Source organism: Haliotis rubra, unplaced genomic scaffold (assembly GCF_003918875.1).
Source record: "Haliotis rubra isolate DU_JTF1 unplaced genomic scaffold, ASM391887v1 Scf113, whole genome shotgun sequence".
NCBI classification, from domain to species: domain Eukaryota; kingdom Metazoa; phylum Mollusca; class Gastropoda; order Lepetellida; family Haliotidae; genus Haliotis; species Haliotis rubra.
In genome coordinates this window covers 275243-296565 of record NW_025765037.1, presented here as the reverse complement: position 1 = coordinate 296565, position 21323 = coordinate 275243, and the positions used below count along the sequence as shown (strand labels likewise).

The following is a 21323-nucleotide window of genomic DNA, read 5'->3' as shown; positions in this document are numbered from 1 at the left end:
CAAGTTGCTAACAAATCCTTGTAAAAATGGAACATGTTTTAATTGCCTTGGATTCCTGTTCTAGGCAGCTTGAATGAAACATGGTTAAGATGGGCATTTAATTATCGTAATGAAAATAAATGACTTTCTATCCTGTCCTAAGGCTTGTGGTCGATACATATCGCTACAATTCATCATAACAAATTTAATGCTCTGAAATAAAGGAATGTTGTTACAAGCATGGAACTGGCTCTAATGGCTGTGTTGGCAGAATGTAAAATGATCGTACATTTGACTGTCTATTACGAGGTGTTAGTATAAAGCTTGTGTGTTTTAATGGATTCCAGGCGTCAATTACAAATTGGTGTTTTAGAGATGAAATTGTCATCTAGGGACTGCTATTCAATTTATTGGAAAGTTGCAACATTTCTCTATGAAACCAATACCATGGTGGTACGGAATTGGGACACTGAAAGCATATTGGCATTAATCCTGAAAGAGTCCTTACATTGTATTTTGAAAGCGTGGTATTTATATTGTGACAGTTTTGATCAAATGTAGCCATTTATATCAAATGTGGAAGTTGTAGAGTGTCTGAATTAGAATTGTGTAATGATTTCAGGTCAACTTGGGCAAAGCAATTTATTGGTTGGTGATATGAAGTTTTATTGGTTGGTGATATGAAGTTTTATTGGTTGGTGATATGAAGTTTTATTGGCTGGTGAAATGAAGTTTTGTTGGTTGGTGATATGAAGTTTTATTGGTTGGTGATATGAAGTTTTATTGACTGGTGATATGAAGTTTTATTGGCTGGTGATATGAAGTTTTATTGGCTGGTGATATGAAGTTTTATTGGCTGGTGATATGAAGTTTTGTTGTGTTTTGGGGTAGGTAGTAAGGAACCATGGGTAACTGTGGGGGTTTGGGTAATTGGTGGGGTGTTTTAGGTAAGTGGTGGGGTGTTTTGGATCAATGGCGAGGTGTTTTGGGTAAGTGATGGGGTGTTTTGGGTAAGTAGTGGTGGGATGTTTTGGGGTAAGTAGTGGTGGGATGTTTAGGGTAAGTAGTGGTGGGATGTTTGGGGTAAGTAGTGGTGGGATGTTTGGGGTAAGTAGTGGTGGGATGTTTGGGGTAAGTAGTGGTGGGATGTTTGGAGTAAGTAGTGGTGGGATGTTTTGGGGGTAAGTGGGATATGTTTGGAAGTATAGTGGTGGGATGTTTGGAGTAAGTAGTGGTGGGATGTTTGGGGTAAGTAGTGGTGGGATGTTTTGGGGTAAGTAGTGGTTGGATGTTTGGGGTAAGTAGTGGTGGGATGTTTGGGGTAAGTAGTGGTGGGATATGTTTGGGGTAAGTAGTGGTGGGATGTTTGGAGTAAGTGGTGGTGGGATGTTTAGGGTAAGTGGTGGTGGGATGTTTTGGGTGAGTGTTGAGGTGTTTCGGCTATGGTGGTGGGGTATTTTTAATAGTTCTTAATTAGTGAGTGAGTGAGTTTAGTTTTTCACCACACTCAGCAATATTCCAGCTATATGGCAACAGTCTGTAAGTAAGTGAGACGGGACCAGACAACCCATGGCCAGTGATAAAACGTGATAACAGAGGACAGGAAATTTTTTTAAATATCCCTGTAAAATATTGAGCAGTATACTGTTGACAACAGTACACCTGGCTGCCGCATGTTATCCAAACCAATCTGGAAGGGCCTGGAAGATGGCAACTGGAGTCTGGCTCTCAGTGACTCCATGCATTTACCCACCTGCAGGCTAAAGTGTGATACAGAATATTCATCTATTTATAGGGAACGTTAACGCTGGCAAATTGGAGTGAGGCAGTTAGACATATCAGCTTATTTATCAGTCTCGTTTTGTTTCTGCAATCTCACCATCACGGAAGTTGTTGAACTGAGGCTATGGACCGTGTTAATTACCTAACTCGTTACATTTACATGCCATGTCAGACTGTTGAACAGGAATGTTTCCAACACAGGAAACATTTGGCACTGTAAACATGTTGGTATGTTTATCTGTTTTTTTAACTTCAACCTACTTGGAAGAAAACAAACAGCTTAGTAAGGAACTGGGGGACTTGTCAGTGGAGAGGGTTCTAAGTATCCATGCAGAAACTACTGTATGTTATTGTATACCATTTGTGACCCGTGAAGATCCGGGGTAGAATAGGTCTTCAGCAACCCATGTGCTTGCCATAAAAGTCGACTATGCTTGTCGTAAGAGGCGGCTAATGGGATCGGGTGGTCAGTTTCACTGACTTGGTTGACACATGTCACCGGTTCCCAATTGCGCAGATCGATGCTCATGCTGTTGATCACTGGATTGTCTGGTCCAGACTCGATTATTTACAGACCGCGGCCATATAGCTGGGATATTGCGGAGTGTGGCGTAAAACTAAACTCACTCACTCACTCATTTGTTGTGTGGCTGTCTTTGTTGACATTTTAATCTGCTTATTGTCTTGTGATCCCAACAAAAAGGATGTAAATAATTTTATAGATGGAAAGGGGTGTCATGTGCTATCACAATAGAAAAGTTTGCTATATACCTGTTGGGTGTGTGGTCTCACACATCAAGCTTACACACTGGAATTTAACTGGAATTTCTTCAAAGTGGTGTTAAACCACTAACTCACTCATGATGAAGGATCAGATCAATATATTTTGAAAACTTCAGTCAGTAGCAAATAACCACTTGTACATACCATCAGAAAATATTTCTTGCAGTGTTTTTTCCTTCCCAGCATCCATGTGTACTATATATCAGCGTAGACCCCGAACTTGTCACATAAGGGGTCATTAGTGGGATGTACAAGGCTTTACATGATAAATTAGCTTTTTCACAAGAAGCTCAAAGGTTGAGGGTTGTACACTAACATTTTGCTCATAAGATCCTGTTCACATCACACAGAACAAATGTTATGAATTTTTTCAATAAGTGTTCACAAGTATAGAGATATTTTCTCTCTGAAATATGTTTATATGACATTATAGCATGTGTATAGTGACAATGAATGTTTGGCAAGGTACCTCAGAGTGTGAACAGGATCTATTGTGAGAAGACAAGCAGATGTCATAATGTCCGTTCAAGCTGGCCAATTTACTTCTTGAACTTTACAAGACTGTGCCATGCTGGTAGCTAGATTTTATTCAAGTTGTGTTAGTATTTTATATTGATACTTTCACAATTCAGAAGTTTGTTGTGTTGTGTCCATACTTCGTCCCAACTCAATAACCTGTAAAACACATCGCCATGATACGGTCTATCCAACCAGGAAGTACATGTGCCACTGGATCTCAGCCTTGGCTTAATGTTGGCATTAACCCAGAATAGACACATGTTGATAGCTAGGTTCTATAGCAAATTGTGTTAGTATTTTATATTGATACTTTCACAATTCAGAAGTTTGTTGTGTTGTGTCCATACTTCGTCCCAACTCAATAACCTGTAAAACACATCGCCATGATACGGTCTATCCAACCAGGAAGTACATGTGCCACTGGATCTCAGCCTTGGCCTAATGTTGACATTAACTTCAGAATAGACACATGTTGATAGCTAGGTTCTATTGCAAATTGTGTTAGTATTTTATATTGATACTTTCACAATTCAGAAGTTTGTTGTGTTGTGTCCATACTTCGTCCCAACTCAATAACCTGTAAAACACATCGCCATGATATGGTCTATCGAACCAGGAAGTACATGTGCCACTGGATCTCAGCCTTGGCTTAATGTTGGCATTAACCCAGAATAGACACATCATCTAAACATTAAACCTAAATGTGTCAAAACCAGCAGACTTAATCAGATGGGAGTTTCATATCTCCATTACACTAAAGTTACCACTCAAAGCAAACTTTTTTAAAAATAGCAATCTGTTTGTTATCACTGATAGGTTTTAGATTTGTATGAGTTGTTTCTGAAGGACTACATTATTTAGTGTGGAAACCACCTCCTTGATGGCATGATTAGGATACGAGAAGATAGCCTATTCAGTGATACCCCATCTAGTGATAGCTCTGCTATTGTGTGAGATGATAGTCACATTGATCTGAAGTTGAGGAATCTCCTGAGAAATGTGGGTGATTGATACTGGTAACAAAACAGTGCCGAGCAGAATGACGGCAATGAAATGTAGCGTATTGTTCCCGTTGCTCGTTCACCAATTGTCTCCCTGAACAAACACAATGATAGTTTGCAGTGGTGAAGACTGCACACCCACGTCTCAAAGCACTTGTCAGTTGTAGCACCCAACCATCCTACTAGTGATTCCATGGCGTTCGTGAAGGTTATTTACAAGTATGTGGACATTTGTTACAAATAATGTACAAGCCTGTGAAGCAGGAGTGTATATTTATTTATAACAACTGTTCAGTTTCGTGTGTTATTGGACCAAAATACAGCATGAAAGTAACAAAATATATAAATTTGTTGTACATGAAGATCTTTTTCTTCATGCTTGGATATGGGAAATGCATTTGAACTTGCTTGTATTTGAACATTTGGAGATTTCTTTCTTTGTAGGTGATACATTTGTGTGCTGAGAATTTATGGATATACGTATCCCGAATGCGCAGTACGATGCTCATGCTGTTGATCACTGGATTGTCTGGTCCAGACTTGATTATTTACAGACCGCCGCCATATAGCGGGAATATTGCTGAGTGCGGCATAAAACTAAACTCACTCATTCAAATTATGGATAAATTTATTAATTTTGATGTAGGATGTATTCTAGTGGTTAAAGTGTTTACTTGTTATGCCAAAGACCCGCTTCATTTCCCCACATGGTACAATGTGTGAAGCCCATTTCACATATCCCCCGCCATTATATTGCTGAAATATTGCTGAAATTCACCCAGTCCCTCCAACATAATTTTTTCAGATTTTCTTAAGGCATCCAAATTGATATGTTCTGAAAATTGATCCTGTACTTCCAGATTAACCTTATCCTGGTTGGTTGTTTTACGCTGCACTCAGCAATATTCCAGCTATATGGTGTGGGTCTGTAAATAATCAAGGCTGGACCAGACAATCCAGTGATCAACATCATGAGCATCGTTCTACCCACTTGGGATACGATGACATGTGTCAATCAAATGCAAGTCAGCGAGACTGACCACCTGGTCCCGTTAGTCGCCTTTTGCAACAAGCATGACACTGAAGACCAATTCTAACCCAGATTTTCACGGGGTTTAATATTATCTACTTGTTTATTCCTAATCCCTTATTTAATCCTGAATACGTTTGCAGAAGACATTGGAATGTCAATGTTGAGAAGGAAGTCTCAGTATTCTTATGTTTTTCACTCAATTTGCAGGTTGAGCTACATTAAATAAACTTTCTTTAGAATGGGCAGTTGAAGGTGCAGAGCCCATCTCTGCACCTCCATTATATTTTCCTCTAAAAAAATATTTAATAGGTACTGCATGTATATGCATGCTATTAGTTGAAGCAAGTATTTTCCAAGACCCAAACCTTGCAATACAATTAACCTTTCGGCTTGTAATCACCATCACTTTTTCTCAAGAAATAAAATGCTTTGAAAATCGTTGCAGAGAAGATGTTAAACATCTGTTTAACCTTTCAGGACATCGATAACACATGTACAATGTTTTTGTGTAAATATATTTATGTCCTGAATGAGCTAATGTATGGAAAAGTTTACAAGTTTATTCTTCAAGAGTTTTTAAAGGTCCTATTATGTTGGGGATTTTTTTCACCACAGTGTTGAAAACATGTTAAAGTTTTCCAGACAAGGATGTAGAAATACTGGAATAGAATTGCCAGAGGTACCGTTATTTGTGTGCAGTATTTGTCCATTTGTCACAGTATTGGATTTCATTTGCCAGAGAATTTAATGGGAATATATTTGATATCATCATGGCGTCATTTGGGAATGTAACTCAATATCAGTCGTGGAATGATGTATTTGTCATTTCATATTCTCAAATTTATTTTGATCTAAAGTTATCAACATCATAGGAGAGCCCTAAAATATTAATGCTAATGCACATTTGTAAAAACTTTGAAATATTTACTTTAAATTTAAAAAATATCAACAGGATGAATTCAACTCCCGATCAATAAAACATTATTCTGCTGAACTGATTACCTGAAGTCTATCACAAAAAGATTTGCATTGTCGCTTTCATCGCAATTCTGATGCAGAATAGGTCTGCTGTACCTTAAATATTTTCACAGTAGGAAATCAAACTTAAGAATAAGGAAAGAACTAATTAAAACATAGGGGATGATATGTCCTGCAAGTGTAAATATAGGATGAGTGAGGAAGCTGGGCTTGATTCCGCTTGGAGAGCTTGTCCATGATATCATGGTGTGTTGGCTTGACTTGATTTGTTCCAGGAATATGATAGTTGTCAGTAAATGATCGAATCCAAACTGACCAAGGATCATGATGTTGGTTAATCTAAGATTTTAGTCATCAGCAGATCGTGGTACAGAAAGGGGATGGAACTCTTTACAGTAGACTAACAACTAGTCTCTGAAATGAACATATTTTACTGAAAAAAAAGTTCATAGTAAAAAAAAAATATATATAATGAAAAGGAGCCCTGAGACTTTCTTCATTTTCAGAAATGTGGAGCTGTGGAAATCTAGACTTGCCACATTTTCTAGACTTGCGTGGGCTTTCTTGGATATATTTGCTTCAGGGTCTGTACGAGAGACTATCTTTACAGTGAATTGCACACTTTTGACCATTGACCACATGCTCTTCTGTATGAAGTTTCGATGTTAACTAGTTTGAAAGTTAGCAATGTTTTGATTGGTTTATATTGATGTGTTGTCCCTATAATTTAATTCCAATTCAGCTGATGATGTTTCAAATGGCATGTTTAAACCAATGATTCAACAAAGCATTGATTTTACTTCACATTTTAAGCCTTAAATGAGATTGTACCTTTTACCGGGATATTGCTTAGGGGAAATCAAATTGAAACACCCTCTCGCTTCATTGATAGGATGCAGTTTTAATTAAGTAAAATTGAAGGTTACATGCTTGCATTCATGTGAGATTCATAGTGTGTCTTGTGATAGAAATTGATTGGAAGTTGATGCCATCATATATGCTATCACACTGTGAATCTTGTTTGTAAACCATAGCTGATGATATTGGATATGACTGTCTATCCCTTCTGGAATAATGTAACTAATGTATTGTCAGCCATTTTTCCATCTCTGATTTTAAGGAAATTTCAATCAGTGTTATCCCTTAAGAATTTGGGAAACTAAGGGTACTTCTAGAGTTCAAGAATAAGACTGGATGGAAGCAACACATGATTTCGAACACCTTTGGGAGGATGAGGGTAACACTTGATATTTTGAGAGATGGGGCAGAGCACTTTTGGGATTGAGGCACCACAGGTAGGTATAGAGTGTTGCTGAGCACCTTTGGGAGGATGAGGGTAACACTTGATATTTTGAGAGATGGGGCAGAGCACTTTTGGGATTGAGGCACCACAGGTAGGTATAGAGTGTTGCTGAGCACCTTTGGGAGGATGAGGGTAACACTTGATATTTTGAGAGATGGGGCAGAGCACTTTTGGGATTGAGGCACCACAGGTAGGTATAGAGTGTTGCTGAGCACCTTTGGGAGGATGAGGGTAACACTTGATATTTTGAGAGATGGGGCAGAGCACTTTTGGGATTGAGGCACCACAGGTAGGTATAGAGTGTTGCTGAGCACCTTTGGGAGGATGAGGGTAACACTTGATATTTTGAGATATGGGGCAGAGCACTTTGAGATGGGATTGAGGCATGTCGCACAGGTAGGTATAGGCAACACAGAATACTTTGAGGGTGGGGATGAGCACCTTTGGGGTGGATGAAGGCAACACAGGTTACTTTGAGGGTGGGGATGAGCACCTTTGGGGTGGATGAAGGCAACACAGACTCTTGAGGGTGGGGATGAGCCTCTTTGGGATTGTTGTTAAGGCAACACAGGCTACTTTGAGGGTGGGGATGAGCACCTTTGGGGTGGATGAAGGCAACACAGACTACTTTGAGGGTGGGGATAAGCACCTTTGAAGTGTACAAAAGCAACACAGGTTACTTTGAGGGTGGGAATGAGCACCTTTGGGGTGGATGAAGGCAACACAGACTCTTGAGGGTGGGGATGAGCCGCTTTGGGATTGTTGTTAAGGCAACACAGGCTACTTTGAGGGTGGGGATGAGCACCTTTGGGGTGGATGAAGGCAACACAGACTACTTTGAGGGTGGGGATAAGCACCTTTTGAGATTGATAAAGGGAACACAGACTACTTTGAAGGTGGGGATGAGCACCTTTTGAGATTGATAAAGGGAACACAGACTACTTTGAAGGTGGGGCTGAGCACCTTTTGAGATTGATAAAGGGAACACAGACTACTTTGAAGGTGGGGATGAGCACCTTTTGAGATTGATAAAGGGAACACAGACTACTTTGAGGGTGGGGATAAGCACCTTTGAGATTGATAAAGGGAACACAGGCTACTTTGAAGGTGGGGATAAGCACCTTTTGAGATTGATAAAGAGAACACAGGCTACTTTGAAGGTGGGGATAAGCACCTTTGAGATTGATAAAGGGAACACAGACTACTTTGAAGGTGGGGATGAGCATCTTTTGAGATTGATAAAGAGAACACAGGCTACTTTGAGGGTGGGGATAAGCACCTTTTGAGATTGATAAAGGGAACACAGGCTACTTTGAGGGTGGGGATAAGCACCTTTTAGATTGATTAAGGGAACACAGACTACTTTGAAGGTGGGGATGAGCACTTTTGGGATGGATGAAAGCAACACAGATAATGTTCATGCGGAGCTGAGTTCCTTTGGGAAGGATGACGGCAACACTGTTTATTTTAAAGGTGGGGCTGAGCACCTTTTGGTTGGATAAAGGCAACACAGATTATTTGAAGGGAAAAATGAAATATTGGTGGTGCTGATTTATAGGTGATACGGACAAGCACATATGGGCAGTTATTGTTTGCCTGGGATATATCAAAGGAAAATTTCAGCACCCATCATACAAACTGAAGTAATTAAAAAGATTCCATTGATAAGACAGCTTTTTGATTCTGGTAATTGTGATTTTGTTTTGAGTTTGCCACAAACCCAGTCGTTAAGCCAGGAGATGATGTTTGCTGTAACACTAATTACTATGTGTCCCAAACAAACGGCAACATGCATGTGTTGCTGAAACAATACACGCACATCTGGAAGTGTACTTGTTGCAGGTCCATTCTTCAGTTCAGACAGTGTAATGTGTTTCCGCACCAACACTCCAGGAACTCTGGAGATGAGATGATAACAGACATTTTACGCTGTGTGCAAAGAGGGTGTGCATACTTCCACAGTGTTGTACTTTTCCCACCGTTAAGTCAGGAATTACGGATTAATTAGGCCAAACCTTCTTTTACACATGAGACTATCCTAAATTATGTGGAAATTATATTAAAATGTTGCAGTTAATCCAAGATATGTTTGTGCATCTTTTCAAGACCCTGCTTGTTAATCAAATAAGAAAGTAAGATTGTTTTATAACAACTTCTTATTATATATGATGCGACGTTTCGGTATGGATTCTTATATTGTGTAAAAACTGATTTCAAAGTCTTTGTGTGTGTATACATGAGGATTTGATCAGTTTGTTTAATGTTGAATTCAGCAGTGTTGAATGACAGTAACAGCTACATGACAGTATCTTGTAAACAATCAAGTCTGGGCCAGACAATCTGGTGACTGACATCAATCGCTGTTGGTGTACAATGACATGTATCTACCAAGTCAGCAAGCCTAAACACCTGTTCCCATTAGTCAAACTATCATTGTTTGTCAAGCTTGACAACGGTATAAGAATCCATACCGAAACGTTGCATCATATATAATAAAAGAAGTTGTTATCCATAAACAATCTTACTTTCTTATTAGTCACCAACTTCTAAATGCCAATCAAACAGATCATTGTTAATCAAAGTACATTAAAGTTCAAGACTTAATATGGGGAAATAGAAAACCTTATTATCACAAGGTATTTGTTACCTCTTTTGTATTTACGGTTTTAGTGAAATCTTTGCAACTTGTTTTCTCCATGCTGTTGTTAGAGATAATGATACAGAAGAAGGATTGGTTTTGTAAATTGGGGTTGGGTGGCTCAGTGGTTAAAGTGTTCACTTGGCATGCTGAAGATTCAGGTTTGATTCCCCACATTGGTACAATGTGTGAGTACATTTCTGCTGTCTTCTGTTGGGATTTTGCTGGAATACTATAAAACTAAACCCACTCACTCACTCACCCACTCACTCACTCATAATGTGTCTCATACCCAAAGTACAATGAGGCTTATGCTATCAACCACTAGTTTGCCTGTATGCAGTTAGGGACAGTAAAACTGTGTCAGACAAGGTGTTGGTGAAATATATCAATTATGTCGTTAATCTTTCTTGTGGCATGAAATCAGATTAAATATTCAGATATGCACATTCAGCATCATTTGTTGCATGGGTAGAACTGATACATGTCTGATATATATTCATGAAACCATGCAAATGCTTTAACAGCTGAAGTTAATGTTACGTCAAATCATCAAGTCTGGTATTTTTCTGTTGCTATGGAAACAAGCTCAGATATACAAGGCAGGTAATTGTTTGATGTTCATACCTGCCCACAATTCTTTCAACTGCTTCAAATATGATACTTTAAGTGCTGCAAACTGGCAGGAGATATGGGTAACTGAGCTTCTAACTTGTTTAAGGTTGAGATCCTTATGGAACAATCTGCCATGGTTGTAACAGCTTAACTTGCTGTTGTGCCAACTCCCTGTTCATTTATCATGTCACCATGCAGCATTTCATCAAAGATCAGGGTGGTGGTTAGCCTAGTGGTTATTAAAGCATTTGCTTGTCACACTGAAGTCCCAGGTTCGATTCCCCACATAATGTGTGAAGCCCAATTCTGGTGTCCATCACTATGATATTGCTTGAATATTGCTAAAAGCAAGACTAAACTCAATCATCAAAGATCATTCACCCCACCAAAGAGTTAGTTTCGATTCTCCACATAGGAACAATGTGGGAAGTTTATTTTTGGTGTTCCTGTGATTCTAGGGAACACTGCCAAAAGTCATATAAAAGCCAGACTCCCTTTTTGATGTACTTGTTATATACCAATCATTTAGCAAACACACTATACATTAATTTGAACCTAACTGAACCTTTATCGTTTACAGTTCTCTTTGCAAAGTGGGATGTTATGTCATGAAACATTCTTTGTTGTTTAGCCATCTGTCCATTAAATGAGGTGAGGTGAAATTGGGTTTAACGTCGTGCTTGAGAATATTTCGCTCATATGATGACGTGCATGTGTGTGTACATGTGTATGTGCGGCTGCTTGTACTAACCCAGACTTAAGCTGGTTTTATAGTGCTAGCCCACTGAAATACCATGCCGCAGTGAAGCATGAATATCCCACCAGACACATTATACTGACTCCGAGCCGACCAGTCCTTGTTGTACCCACAAGTTGGACCAACAATTACCATATTTTAACGTCTTTTAGTATGACCTGGTCGGGGATCGAACCCGCGACCTTCCGCTCTCTGGGCGGACGTCTGTCCATTAGAACTAAGCTAGAAACAAGGGGCGGTGGGGTAGCCTAAAGGTTAAAGCGTTTTGCTCATCATGCCAAAGACCCAGGTTTGATTCTCCACATGGGTACAATGTGTGAAGCCCATTTCTGATGTCCCATGCCATGACATTGCTGGAATTTTGCTAGCTAGAATCATTTCTCCTTTGAAAATAGACATTGTTGTTTGTCAGTATCTGAAATATAAAAAAATGGAAAAGAGAAGTAATTAGTACCACAAATCAGCCACTGTTCAAAACTAAAAAACATGCATTCATGTCAAATCAATCATTAAAGAACATATCTACAACATTTGTTCTCTCACGATCAAAAGTATTTCTTTGATGTGCTGAATTCAATGTATGTCATGCATATATGTCCATGAGTTGATTGTCATGGAGCTGCCTATTGATCCCAAGGTCATGGAGGTCATGGGCAATGGCAGGGAATGGAGGAAAAGTGTGGTCCCGACCTTCCTTATTCTCTGGCTGAAGAGTTCCATTGTTCCAAGAGTCAGACCAGTAGATAAGGTCCCAGGTGCATGAGGTAAATATTCTGTTTATCCAAACAGCATTATTTGTGGTCCCATGTATCACTGGAAATCGACTGTGGATTCTGAATAGGTAATCAGTGCTTCATGCTGGTTGTTTGGGGCATTGAGTTTCTTTACAATTCTTGACCTGGCTGATAGGCAGATTTAGGACTTTTTTACCCATACTTTTGTACCGAGGACTTTTTAACCAAACACCGACGGATAGTCACTGTACTTGCTGGGTAGCTGCTGCCGTTGTGAACCAAAGGTTTGTGGCACAGAGTGGAGAGCCCAGTTGTCTAAAGCACCGAATTTTCAAAGATGTGCAGTCAGTTTTCAGGGGTGGAAATAACCCATTGCCCGATGTCCGAGTCCAGTGTTCTTTTCTGTCGGGCAAGCAAATTTGTATATCACACTGTACCGGTGTCATTAACTTTCCAATGTTAATTATGTTGTATTTTCAGCAAGAAAAGGTTGGTTAGTGGGAAAATTATCAGGGCAAGTGACTTTACATGCCTGTACTAAATTTTAAAGTTATTTCCACCCCTGAGTTATGTCCCTTAAGTGTAGCAGCAACCAATCATTGTGGATTCCAATTCCTGATTAGCACTGATGATGTCCATTAGTACCAAACCCATGCTCATGGTAAAACAATTAAAATCGGCATCAGTTTGGACTTTCTTCCACAAACCTTTCAAAGAACTGAAGTACATTCACATCTATGTCACTCACTCGGCTGTGATATAGATGAAACATTACTGACTGTGATATAAAATAATGTTCATTCACACTGTTTTGCTGTTATTACAAAAGGTTTGGTTGTTTTGTACATTTTACAGTACATTAAATCATGCACTTTTTGAAACAAATTGTCAGATTACTAAAAACAGGGTGGGACCACATTTCTAAAAGGAAAAAATAAATGACAATTTAGTCCTCATAATTCAGGATGTTCAGAAGCTATGGATGTTCATATTTTAAGCATGATTATGGTAGTCGATATGTTTGAAATCGTGAAAACAGAGTCACAGCTGGACCGCGTGTTAAGTGCTGAACAAATAACATGCCATTGTCACTCACACATTCAGTGTTCAGATGGTCAATAAAATCCTATACAGGAACCTGGTTTAAACAAGAGCAAACATTTCATGTGTAATTTCTTTCAAGCTTTTAATTAGGACTCATTGTCTGGCAGTGAGCTGTAGCACAATGCTGAGGTTTTGCTCAATTTGTCACAGTCTGGAATTTGGTGCAGTTACTGCTGAGCACTCATCAGCCCCAGGACCAGATGGCCAGAATGTCTTAGTCTGTCTCACAGTCCCTGAACCGCATTATCTTCCCTTCCCTCCAGCCCTTTCTGCAATGCTAAAACCCTAAATGAAGCCAATCACTGGGGCTCTTTTTCAATTAAGAATTGATTTTTTCTATCCAAATGATATATATTCAGAGACTAAGTGTTAGTCTAACAATGTCTGTGCATGCTTTGTTTATTTGCTCTTTTTTAATTATCCCCTGCAACTCATTTTGCAGGGGTATTAATATGCACTCCGTCCATCCGTGCGTGTGTGCGTCCATGCGTCCGTGCAGATTTGTCTCTTCCGGAGCAGAACTCTAAAACCGTTCAATATTTCTTCACCAAACGTGGCACATAGATAGATCTGGTGGTGAACTGGTGCCTTTTGGTAGTTTTTGATTTCTGAATATAATATTTTTTGCTTTCTCATGGCAACAAGTTTGACTTAGACTGAAATTGGTGGTAGTACTCTTTTTCCGGAGCAGAACTTTAAAACCGTTCACTATTTCTTTACCAAACTTGGCACATCGATAGGTCTGGTGGGGTACTGGTGCCTTTTGGTAGTTTTGGATTTCTGAATAAAATATTTTTGGGGTTTCCATGGCAACAAGTTTCACTTTGACTGAAATTGGTAGTAGTACTCTTTTTCGGAGCAGAACTTTAAAACTGTTCACTGTTTCATCACCAAATTGCATACATAGGTAGGTCTATTGGTGAACTGGTGCCTTTTGGTAGTTTTGGATTTCTGAATAAAGGAACTTTTTTGCGTTTCCATGGCAACAATTTCAACTGAATTTGGTGGTAGTGCTCCTTTCTGGAGCAGAACTTTGAAACCTTTCAGTACTCTCCTTCCACTTAGTTATATACACGCCAAAACATTTGACATAGTAACTCGTAGACATATTCATGAAGAGTATTTTGCCATTGCGGGGGATATTGATGACTTTGTCTTCTTGTTAATTATATTATTTTACACTTCCAGCTTGATGTCAGAGAGGTAAATATTCATGCTATTACCAGACATAGCACCTCCAATGACTTTGGCCTTGGGAGTACCTATCTTTCCCTGATTCCAGTATTTATAAAAATTACATACCTACAATATGAATATGGATGACATCAATTGGGGAAGAAATTGTCTTTTACTTGCAAATTCATTTCATACATAAAACAAAATCAGGACAGCTGGCAACAATTCTGGTCCAGATTTTTCTGCCTCCTGAACCTACAGCCTTTCAACTAGCTCTGTCAGTCACTTGTAAATCCAGGTTTATTGCTGCCAACTAACCTCCAAGGGCCCCATAGATCTAGATCACAATGATTTTTACATATTTCATGTTTGTGACTTTGGAAGGAGAAAAATATTATGATGTCTTCCTCGTTGTTGTCTGGCTGGACTTTGATGTCAGCTATGTACGAAAATTAGGCAGATTGTTGATTAGCTCCAGCAGGTGCCCCCTGGTCTGTGGAATGAAGAATGGGAAGATGTAACTGGTTGGGTTAAAATCCTGGTATGCACCTATTATTCATTTAATTTTGTGTATGCCACTGTTTTTATGGGTACTTTACATGGATTTATGTAGAATGCGATGTTTCTGTCATAACATATTGATATTGCTGAAATAGCGACGTAAAAACTTTTAATGAATGAGTTCTTTCCCAAAATACATATTGATAGTCGATGATTAGGAAATACTAGGAAAACTGTATAATGCAAATTGTATTCAGTGGAAACCATGAAATTAGCACAGTTAAATATTCCATTGAATAGACACTGGTGTTTACCACAAAATATGAAGACAAACAGAGTTTGCTGAAAGAGTAGTCACTGAGGTTACTTGAGATAACTTCAGTGTTACTTCCATGGTCTCAATATGTTAAGAACTTGTGAAGATGCGGGCTAGAATTGATCTTCAGTAACCCATGCTTGTAACCCATCGGGTGGTCAGGCTCGCTGACTGGGTTGACATGTGTCATCGTATCCCAATTGCATAGATCGATATTCATGCTGTTGATCTCTGGATTGTCTGGTCCAGATCCGATTATTTACAGACCACCGCCATATAGCTGGAATATTGCTGAGTGCAGTATAAAACTAAATTCACTCAATATGTTAGGATCCATTTGTAAATAACTGGAGAATTGTCATGAATAATGTTTTGTTTTGTTTTGTTTTGTTTATTTATTGTTAAACACTGCCCTCAGCAATATTCCAGCTGTGTGGCGGCGATCTGTAAATAATCGAGTCTGGACCAGACAGTCCAGTGATCAACAGCATGAGCATCAACATGCGCAACTTGGATATGATGACGTGTTTCAACCATGTCAGCGAGCCTGACCACATGATCCTGTTTGTCGCCTCTTACGGCAAGCATGGATTGCTGAAGACCAATACTTGGCAGGTTCTTCATGGGATCACAAATAATGTACGAACAAGTGATGAGAATGTCCAGTTGTGCATGTGTCATCTGACATTATGCAGCATTGAAGTTACAAAGTACTACCTTAATGTTAAAATATAATAGTAAATAAATACATTTGTAATAAATTAAAATCTTCAACTTCTTGTGTCAGTATCCATGTGTAATTTTAATAACCTGTCTGTTTGATGATGATTTGGAGACTGAATGTACGTTTTCAGACATAATGCATATTTCGCACACAGTACTGTTAAGGATTTTGTACAATTTCATCATTGTAGCAAGAACATTCATAATGCATATACTTACATTATTCTTGCATGAGCTGAAAACATTGAAGAATTCTGATCAGTGAGTTTGTTGCTGTAGACTACATTACTGGTAGTTAACCCTGCATGAGTTCAAGAGTGATTGATTTATTGTGATAGCACAAGGATGTTCTAATAGTGTGAAGTAGCAAATCAGGTTATAATTAAGCATCAATGAGCTGAAGTATCCATTCTCAGGTCTGGCTGCACTGAAGTAATGGTGATACTGACTGACTGGATTCACATCTGCCGATCTCTCTAGCCTGCCTCTTGACCATTTTAATTGCAGAGTGATTTCAGTCATTAAATAGAGTAGATTCTTTAAGGGAAGCTGAGCAAGGTTCAAGTGTAGACTTAGTGTATTCGATTACATATTAAATGTCAGTGCTATTGAATAGTCAGACTTGATTATCTGGCAAAACAGATTCCATTCACCTCAAAAGGGCAAATAGTGATGGAAGTGTCATTCAGAACTCATGTTGTGTGTGTGTTGACTCTGGGTTTTAAATATTATTCAAGCTATTGCCGATTTCATTAATCACACGGGTTTCAGTTTTACACACAGCGCCATTTTATTGTCTAGAAATGGAGTTCCACCCAGCATTGTTTCCAAGTTAGGTCCCCAACAACATATACTGGTCGTAACTGACAACCAAGAGGATTAGATGGTTTCGATTCGGCACCTATAACTAGACTGTCTGCTGGTTTAAGCATGGTGGTCTGTTAATTCATTTCCACCCTGTAGGGTTTGTAGGTTAGGTCTATAGTTACATTACTGGTCATGATTGGCAACCAAGTACAGTGGATAGTCAGTTTTGATGACTCAACAGGATTGTATGTCAGCTCCAGCATGGTGCCATATATCCATCAACATCTACTATGGAGACTATGTGATTGGGTTCATGTCATCCTACCTTCATACACATCATCAATTCTCACAATACCATTCACTTAATTGACTGGGCCAAACTGGAATATTTACTGACCAACGTCACAATCCTGGAATATGCTGAGTTCAGCTTTAAATAACAAACAAAACAAAGTGTAAAATATCTGAGATGACTCCCTCACATTTTCCTGCTATGATGTCACTGAAATTGTACCCTTCTTCTGGCAGTTTTGTCACTGATAATACAAAGGTGAGCTCCAGTACATTGGTGAAATTCAAAGGGACACATGTTGCAAGTATTCAATCGTGAATTAAAATTCAATAGATTCGATGTTTAAAAATCTGTTTAGCTTTCATAATCCATGGTGTAAGAATGGTTTTGTCCCAGGTGTTATCGAAGATGTTCGTCAAGTATCACATGTCCTTGAAGGTGAAGTTTAAACCTATGTCAGGCCATGTCTGAAGTATAACCTCCGTCAACTTTCATCCATGTCTTTTCCCTCAAGGTAGACTGTCGTGAAGATATGCCTTGAAACAGTCCATAACACAGGGTTTACGGCCATTCAAAGAACATAATGGCTACTTTAATGTACAGCTGCCTACTAAAATTATTAATGTGCTTTCTTAGACATAGAAACACTCATTACAGTGTCTGTAGCTATTTAGTCATTGCATTCAAGGATTATTGTTGACGTTCTTGACATCTGTATGAAACAGTTGAAAGGCTTGTGAGTTCTTTGTGTGGCAGTATGGGATATGTTTATGTCACAGAGCAACACTAAGACGTCATTAAGTGAAAAAGAAAATTGCGGCAGTGGTGTGTTGGTTCCAGTGTGACGACCAGTCAATGTTGTTATTCTCATTTTATTTCCCGACTTCATTAACTGGAAGTTTGAGGGATGATCAGACATGTTCCAAGCTGTCATTGCTTTGTGGAGATAGCCAGGTAATGTTCGATATATTTATTATAATGATATAATGATACTAGGGCTCCAGATAATTTTTCAACATCATGAGTATGTACTCCTTATTTTTTCAATACAGGAGTACTGGAATACCTTAAGAGTACATTTAGAGTACTGAATGGAATTTAATGGAGTATCAGTAGTCTTGTGTTTCATTTCATATATGCACCATAACATGCACCATAACTTTGCTAGCTGAGCGGGTTAGGCGGCTGACTTTGTGTGCTGGCGATTAGGTGCCTGACTCTGAGGGTGTGAGTTCAAATCCCGGATGGGGCTCAACTCAAAAAGTACTAGAATTTGTACTTTACTAAGAAAGTGTAATCCCAAATATAACATATGTTACATTGCTACTCTTGTGTAAACAGGTCAATAAACAATAAAACAATAATTTTTCAGATAAATACGTCTGTAAATGATTCTAAGACCATACACCATTGCTGTGGTGTATATCTGCTACGTTTTCTAAATTATTTCCTACCATATCGTGCATAGTTTTTATCAGTACATACGCTGATACGGACCTTATCTGGAGCCCTGGATATTTTTCACTGCGCTATCATTAGAGGTCTGTCAATAATGCTTGACAAAGGAGGATACTTGAACAGACCAAAGGGCTTATTATTTATAAATAAAATTCTATAATTTGTTGTTAATTCCAAAATGAGCAAAACAAATAATATTATTTTAGTGGCTCGTGAAAAAGTACACAAACCATAGGAAGGTCACAAGCTTCTTATAATTTGTATGTAATGAGACCGAGTGTGGTATTTTATTTATTACCCACCTCTTACATGCATTAAATTGACAAAATAGCGTTTTTTTGTTATTGTTATGGTTTCAAACTGAAACCGGTTTCATAAAGAGGTTGCAGAAGAATTTTGTTTTGTAGTCACTTTTGCATGACGTCACACTGTATTGACGTCACTAAGCCATTCTCGTCTGTCCCCTTGGTAACCGACGTCACGATGCATGTCAGTTGTCATCGCCTCGTACAGCCTCCTACAGTAAACTACTCCGTAGCACCCCTTTTCTTGGTTTGCGGTTGCTTCACTCGGCTAACATTACTGGTGGAAACATTGCGTGTATGATTTTCGATGGATATATTGTCTCAGTTCGACTCACAATTAAACAGCGATACAGCAACGTTTGCAATGTTTACATTCCCACAATGCATATAAGTTGTAGAATGAATGAATTCAGGTGTTTGTTATGAATGAACAAGTAGTTCCATCACAACGTGACCTAACTGAGAGGTCTTCGGTTATCCAATCAAATCGTTAGAATCTCAGGTCAACGCGATACGACACTCGTGTGACGTACGAGATCAGTATGCAGCTACCCATACGTTGACCACGTGGGTAATAATGACCAGTGCTGGACTTCATGCCAGAACCATATTAGACATATCAGTATGTCTTATTTTATGTGTTCCACATTAAGGTTTATAAAATAGGCCTACGGTTGGACCCATGAAACCACATTTATGTTTTTGATACTGCTTCAACACATTTATCTTGCTGGCATGTTTCAGTCTGCCATTTAAAGAATTAAAACAAATTGGAAACAAAACATGAAGAAAAAGAGGAACACATTTTATGGATTGACAAATTCTATATTGCGATAGATGTGACGTTTTGGTGTAGATGCTAATACCGTGATCAAACAAGTGATAGTGATAGAAAACAGTTCTGTGATTTAGATGAGAGTAACTTGTGTGGTGTCATGTGACGTTCGTTGACTCATAAATAATGTACAGCTTGTTGTTTCATAATGGGTGTATCAGATTTATTGTCCCGCTCAGAATTCCATATGCACCATGTTTTCTTCATGGTAGGGTATAAGGGATTTATTGTCCTGTGAAATTTAATTCCAGCCCATGTGGGATAAGTAGTATATTAACAACATCACATGATCCAATCAGATCATTTTGACATGGAGGATAGGCAAAGTAACGTCATCATCTCCAGCCATTATGTTAGCCTTCCCCAATAAGACTACTTTGTTTGGGAATTTGATGTTTCAAACAATGATTATTTATGTCCCACCAACTGATCAGTCGATGCTTCAGTCCAAATTGCAGTTAACATCATTGGAACCAAATTGAAAAGTAGTATTTGAAGAGGAGTCAACTCCAGGAAGATGGTTTCTGGAGGCTCTGAAGGTCTGTTACAAATCATCTGCTTCATATGTAGCTGCAATTGATAAAAAGTGGAAATAGAAGAATCCCGTGGGACTTGTCGAGCTTGTTCATTATCCTATATAAATATAAAATCAAAGGATCAATATTTGAAATCTTCTTTGATAATCCATTAAGACTGTCAATGGAGTCTCACGTCAGTTATCACTATCAAGATTTTTAGGTGATCAGGGCTGTCAATATTCAGACGGGACTTGCGGTTCTATATCACATGTCCCAGATGGGCTTTCCAACTTTGTTCTGCATAGTGATGGATGTTATTTGTTGATATTAGAATGTGCATGGAATAATAAGCGCTCTATAGAGTGAGGAGATTTGTTTGCTTGGTATCAGCGGTTCAGACAGATTTATCCCTCTGAGGAATAATTGGTCTGGATTCAATGCCGACATGATTTTTCAGACACATAATATGGATGATGGGAAGATATAAGTCGCTGATGCAAGCTGTCTGTGTTTGTGTGGTGAATATTCCTATCTGCTAAGTCTGCTTCTGATTCAGTTCTGCAGTAGACTTACATTTGGGCTCCTGCTCTGCCATGTTCTTGTGTACACATGAGTGTTATTGAGGGAGTTATGTTGAGGTGTGGGGCGAACTAACAGCTTAATTATTATAAGAACAAAGGTTCTGTTCCTCTCACTGGTGATGCAACATGGTCTTCCAGACCAGAGGGGTGCAGTGGGGTAACCTAATGGTTAAAGCGTTGGCTTGTCACGCCAAAGACCCGGGTTCGAATCCCCACATGGACACAATGTGTGAAGCCCATTTCTGGTGTCCCCCGCCGTGATGTTGCTGGAATAATGCTAAAAGCGGCGTAAAACCAAATTCAGTCAGTCAGTCCAGACCAGAGAATACTTTCAATAAGGAATCCAACTCAAGCCTATAATGACTTGCCAAGTCTAGATTCTTCAATTAAAGATTGTTCTCAGCTCAACTTTGATTTCAAATGAAATTTATAAAAACTTCATTTCTGTGACTAAATGGGTCATGGGTAAAGTGTGCAAAGATCTGTATATCAATATATCAAGTAAGGAAGAAGGGCGTGCTTCAAATGTTTTACAAGTTAAAATAGATATCACTTGTACCAAGGAACTGTTAGTATTTTAGACAA

At 38.9% G+C, this 21323-nt stretch overlaps 1 protein-coding gene across 3 annotated transcripts in view; it reads left to right on the top strand.

Moving 5' to 3' along the window:
- Nucleotides 1–21323, top strand: part of LOC124291095 (molybdenum cofactor sulfurase-like) — a 92710-nt gene that overhangs the window by 24965 nt on the left and 46422 nt on the right. The gene's annotated exons all lie outside the window — the stretch shown is intronic.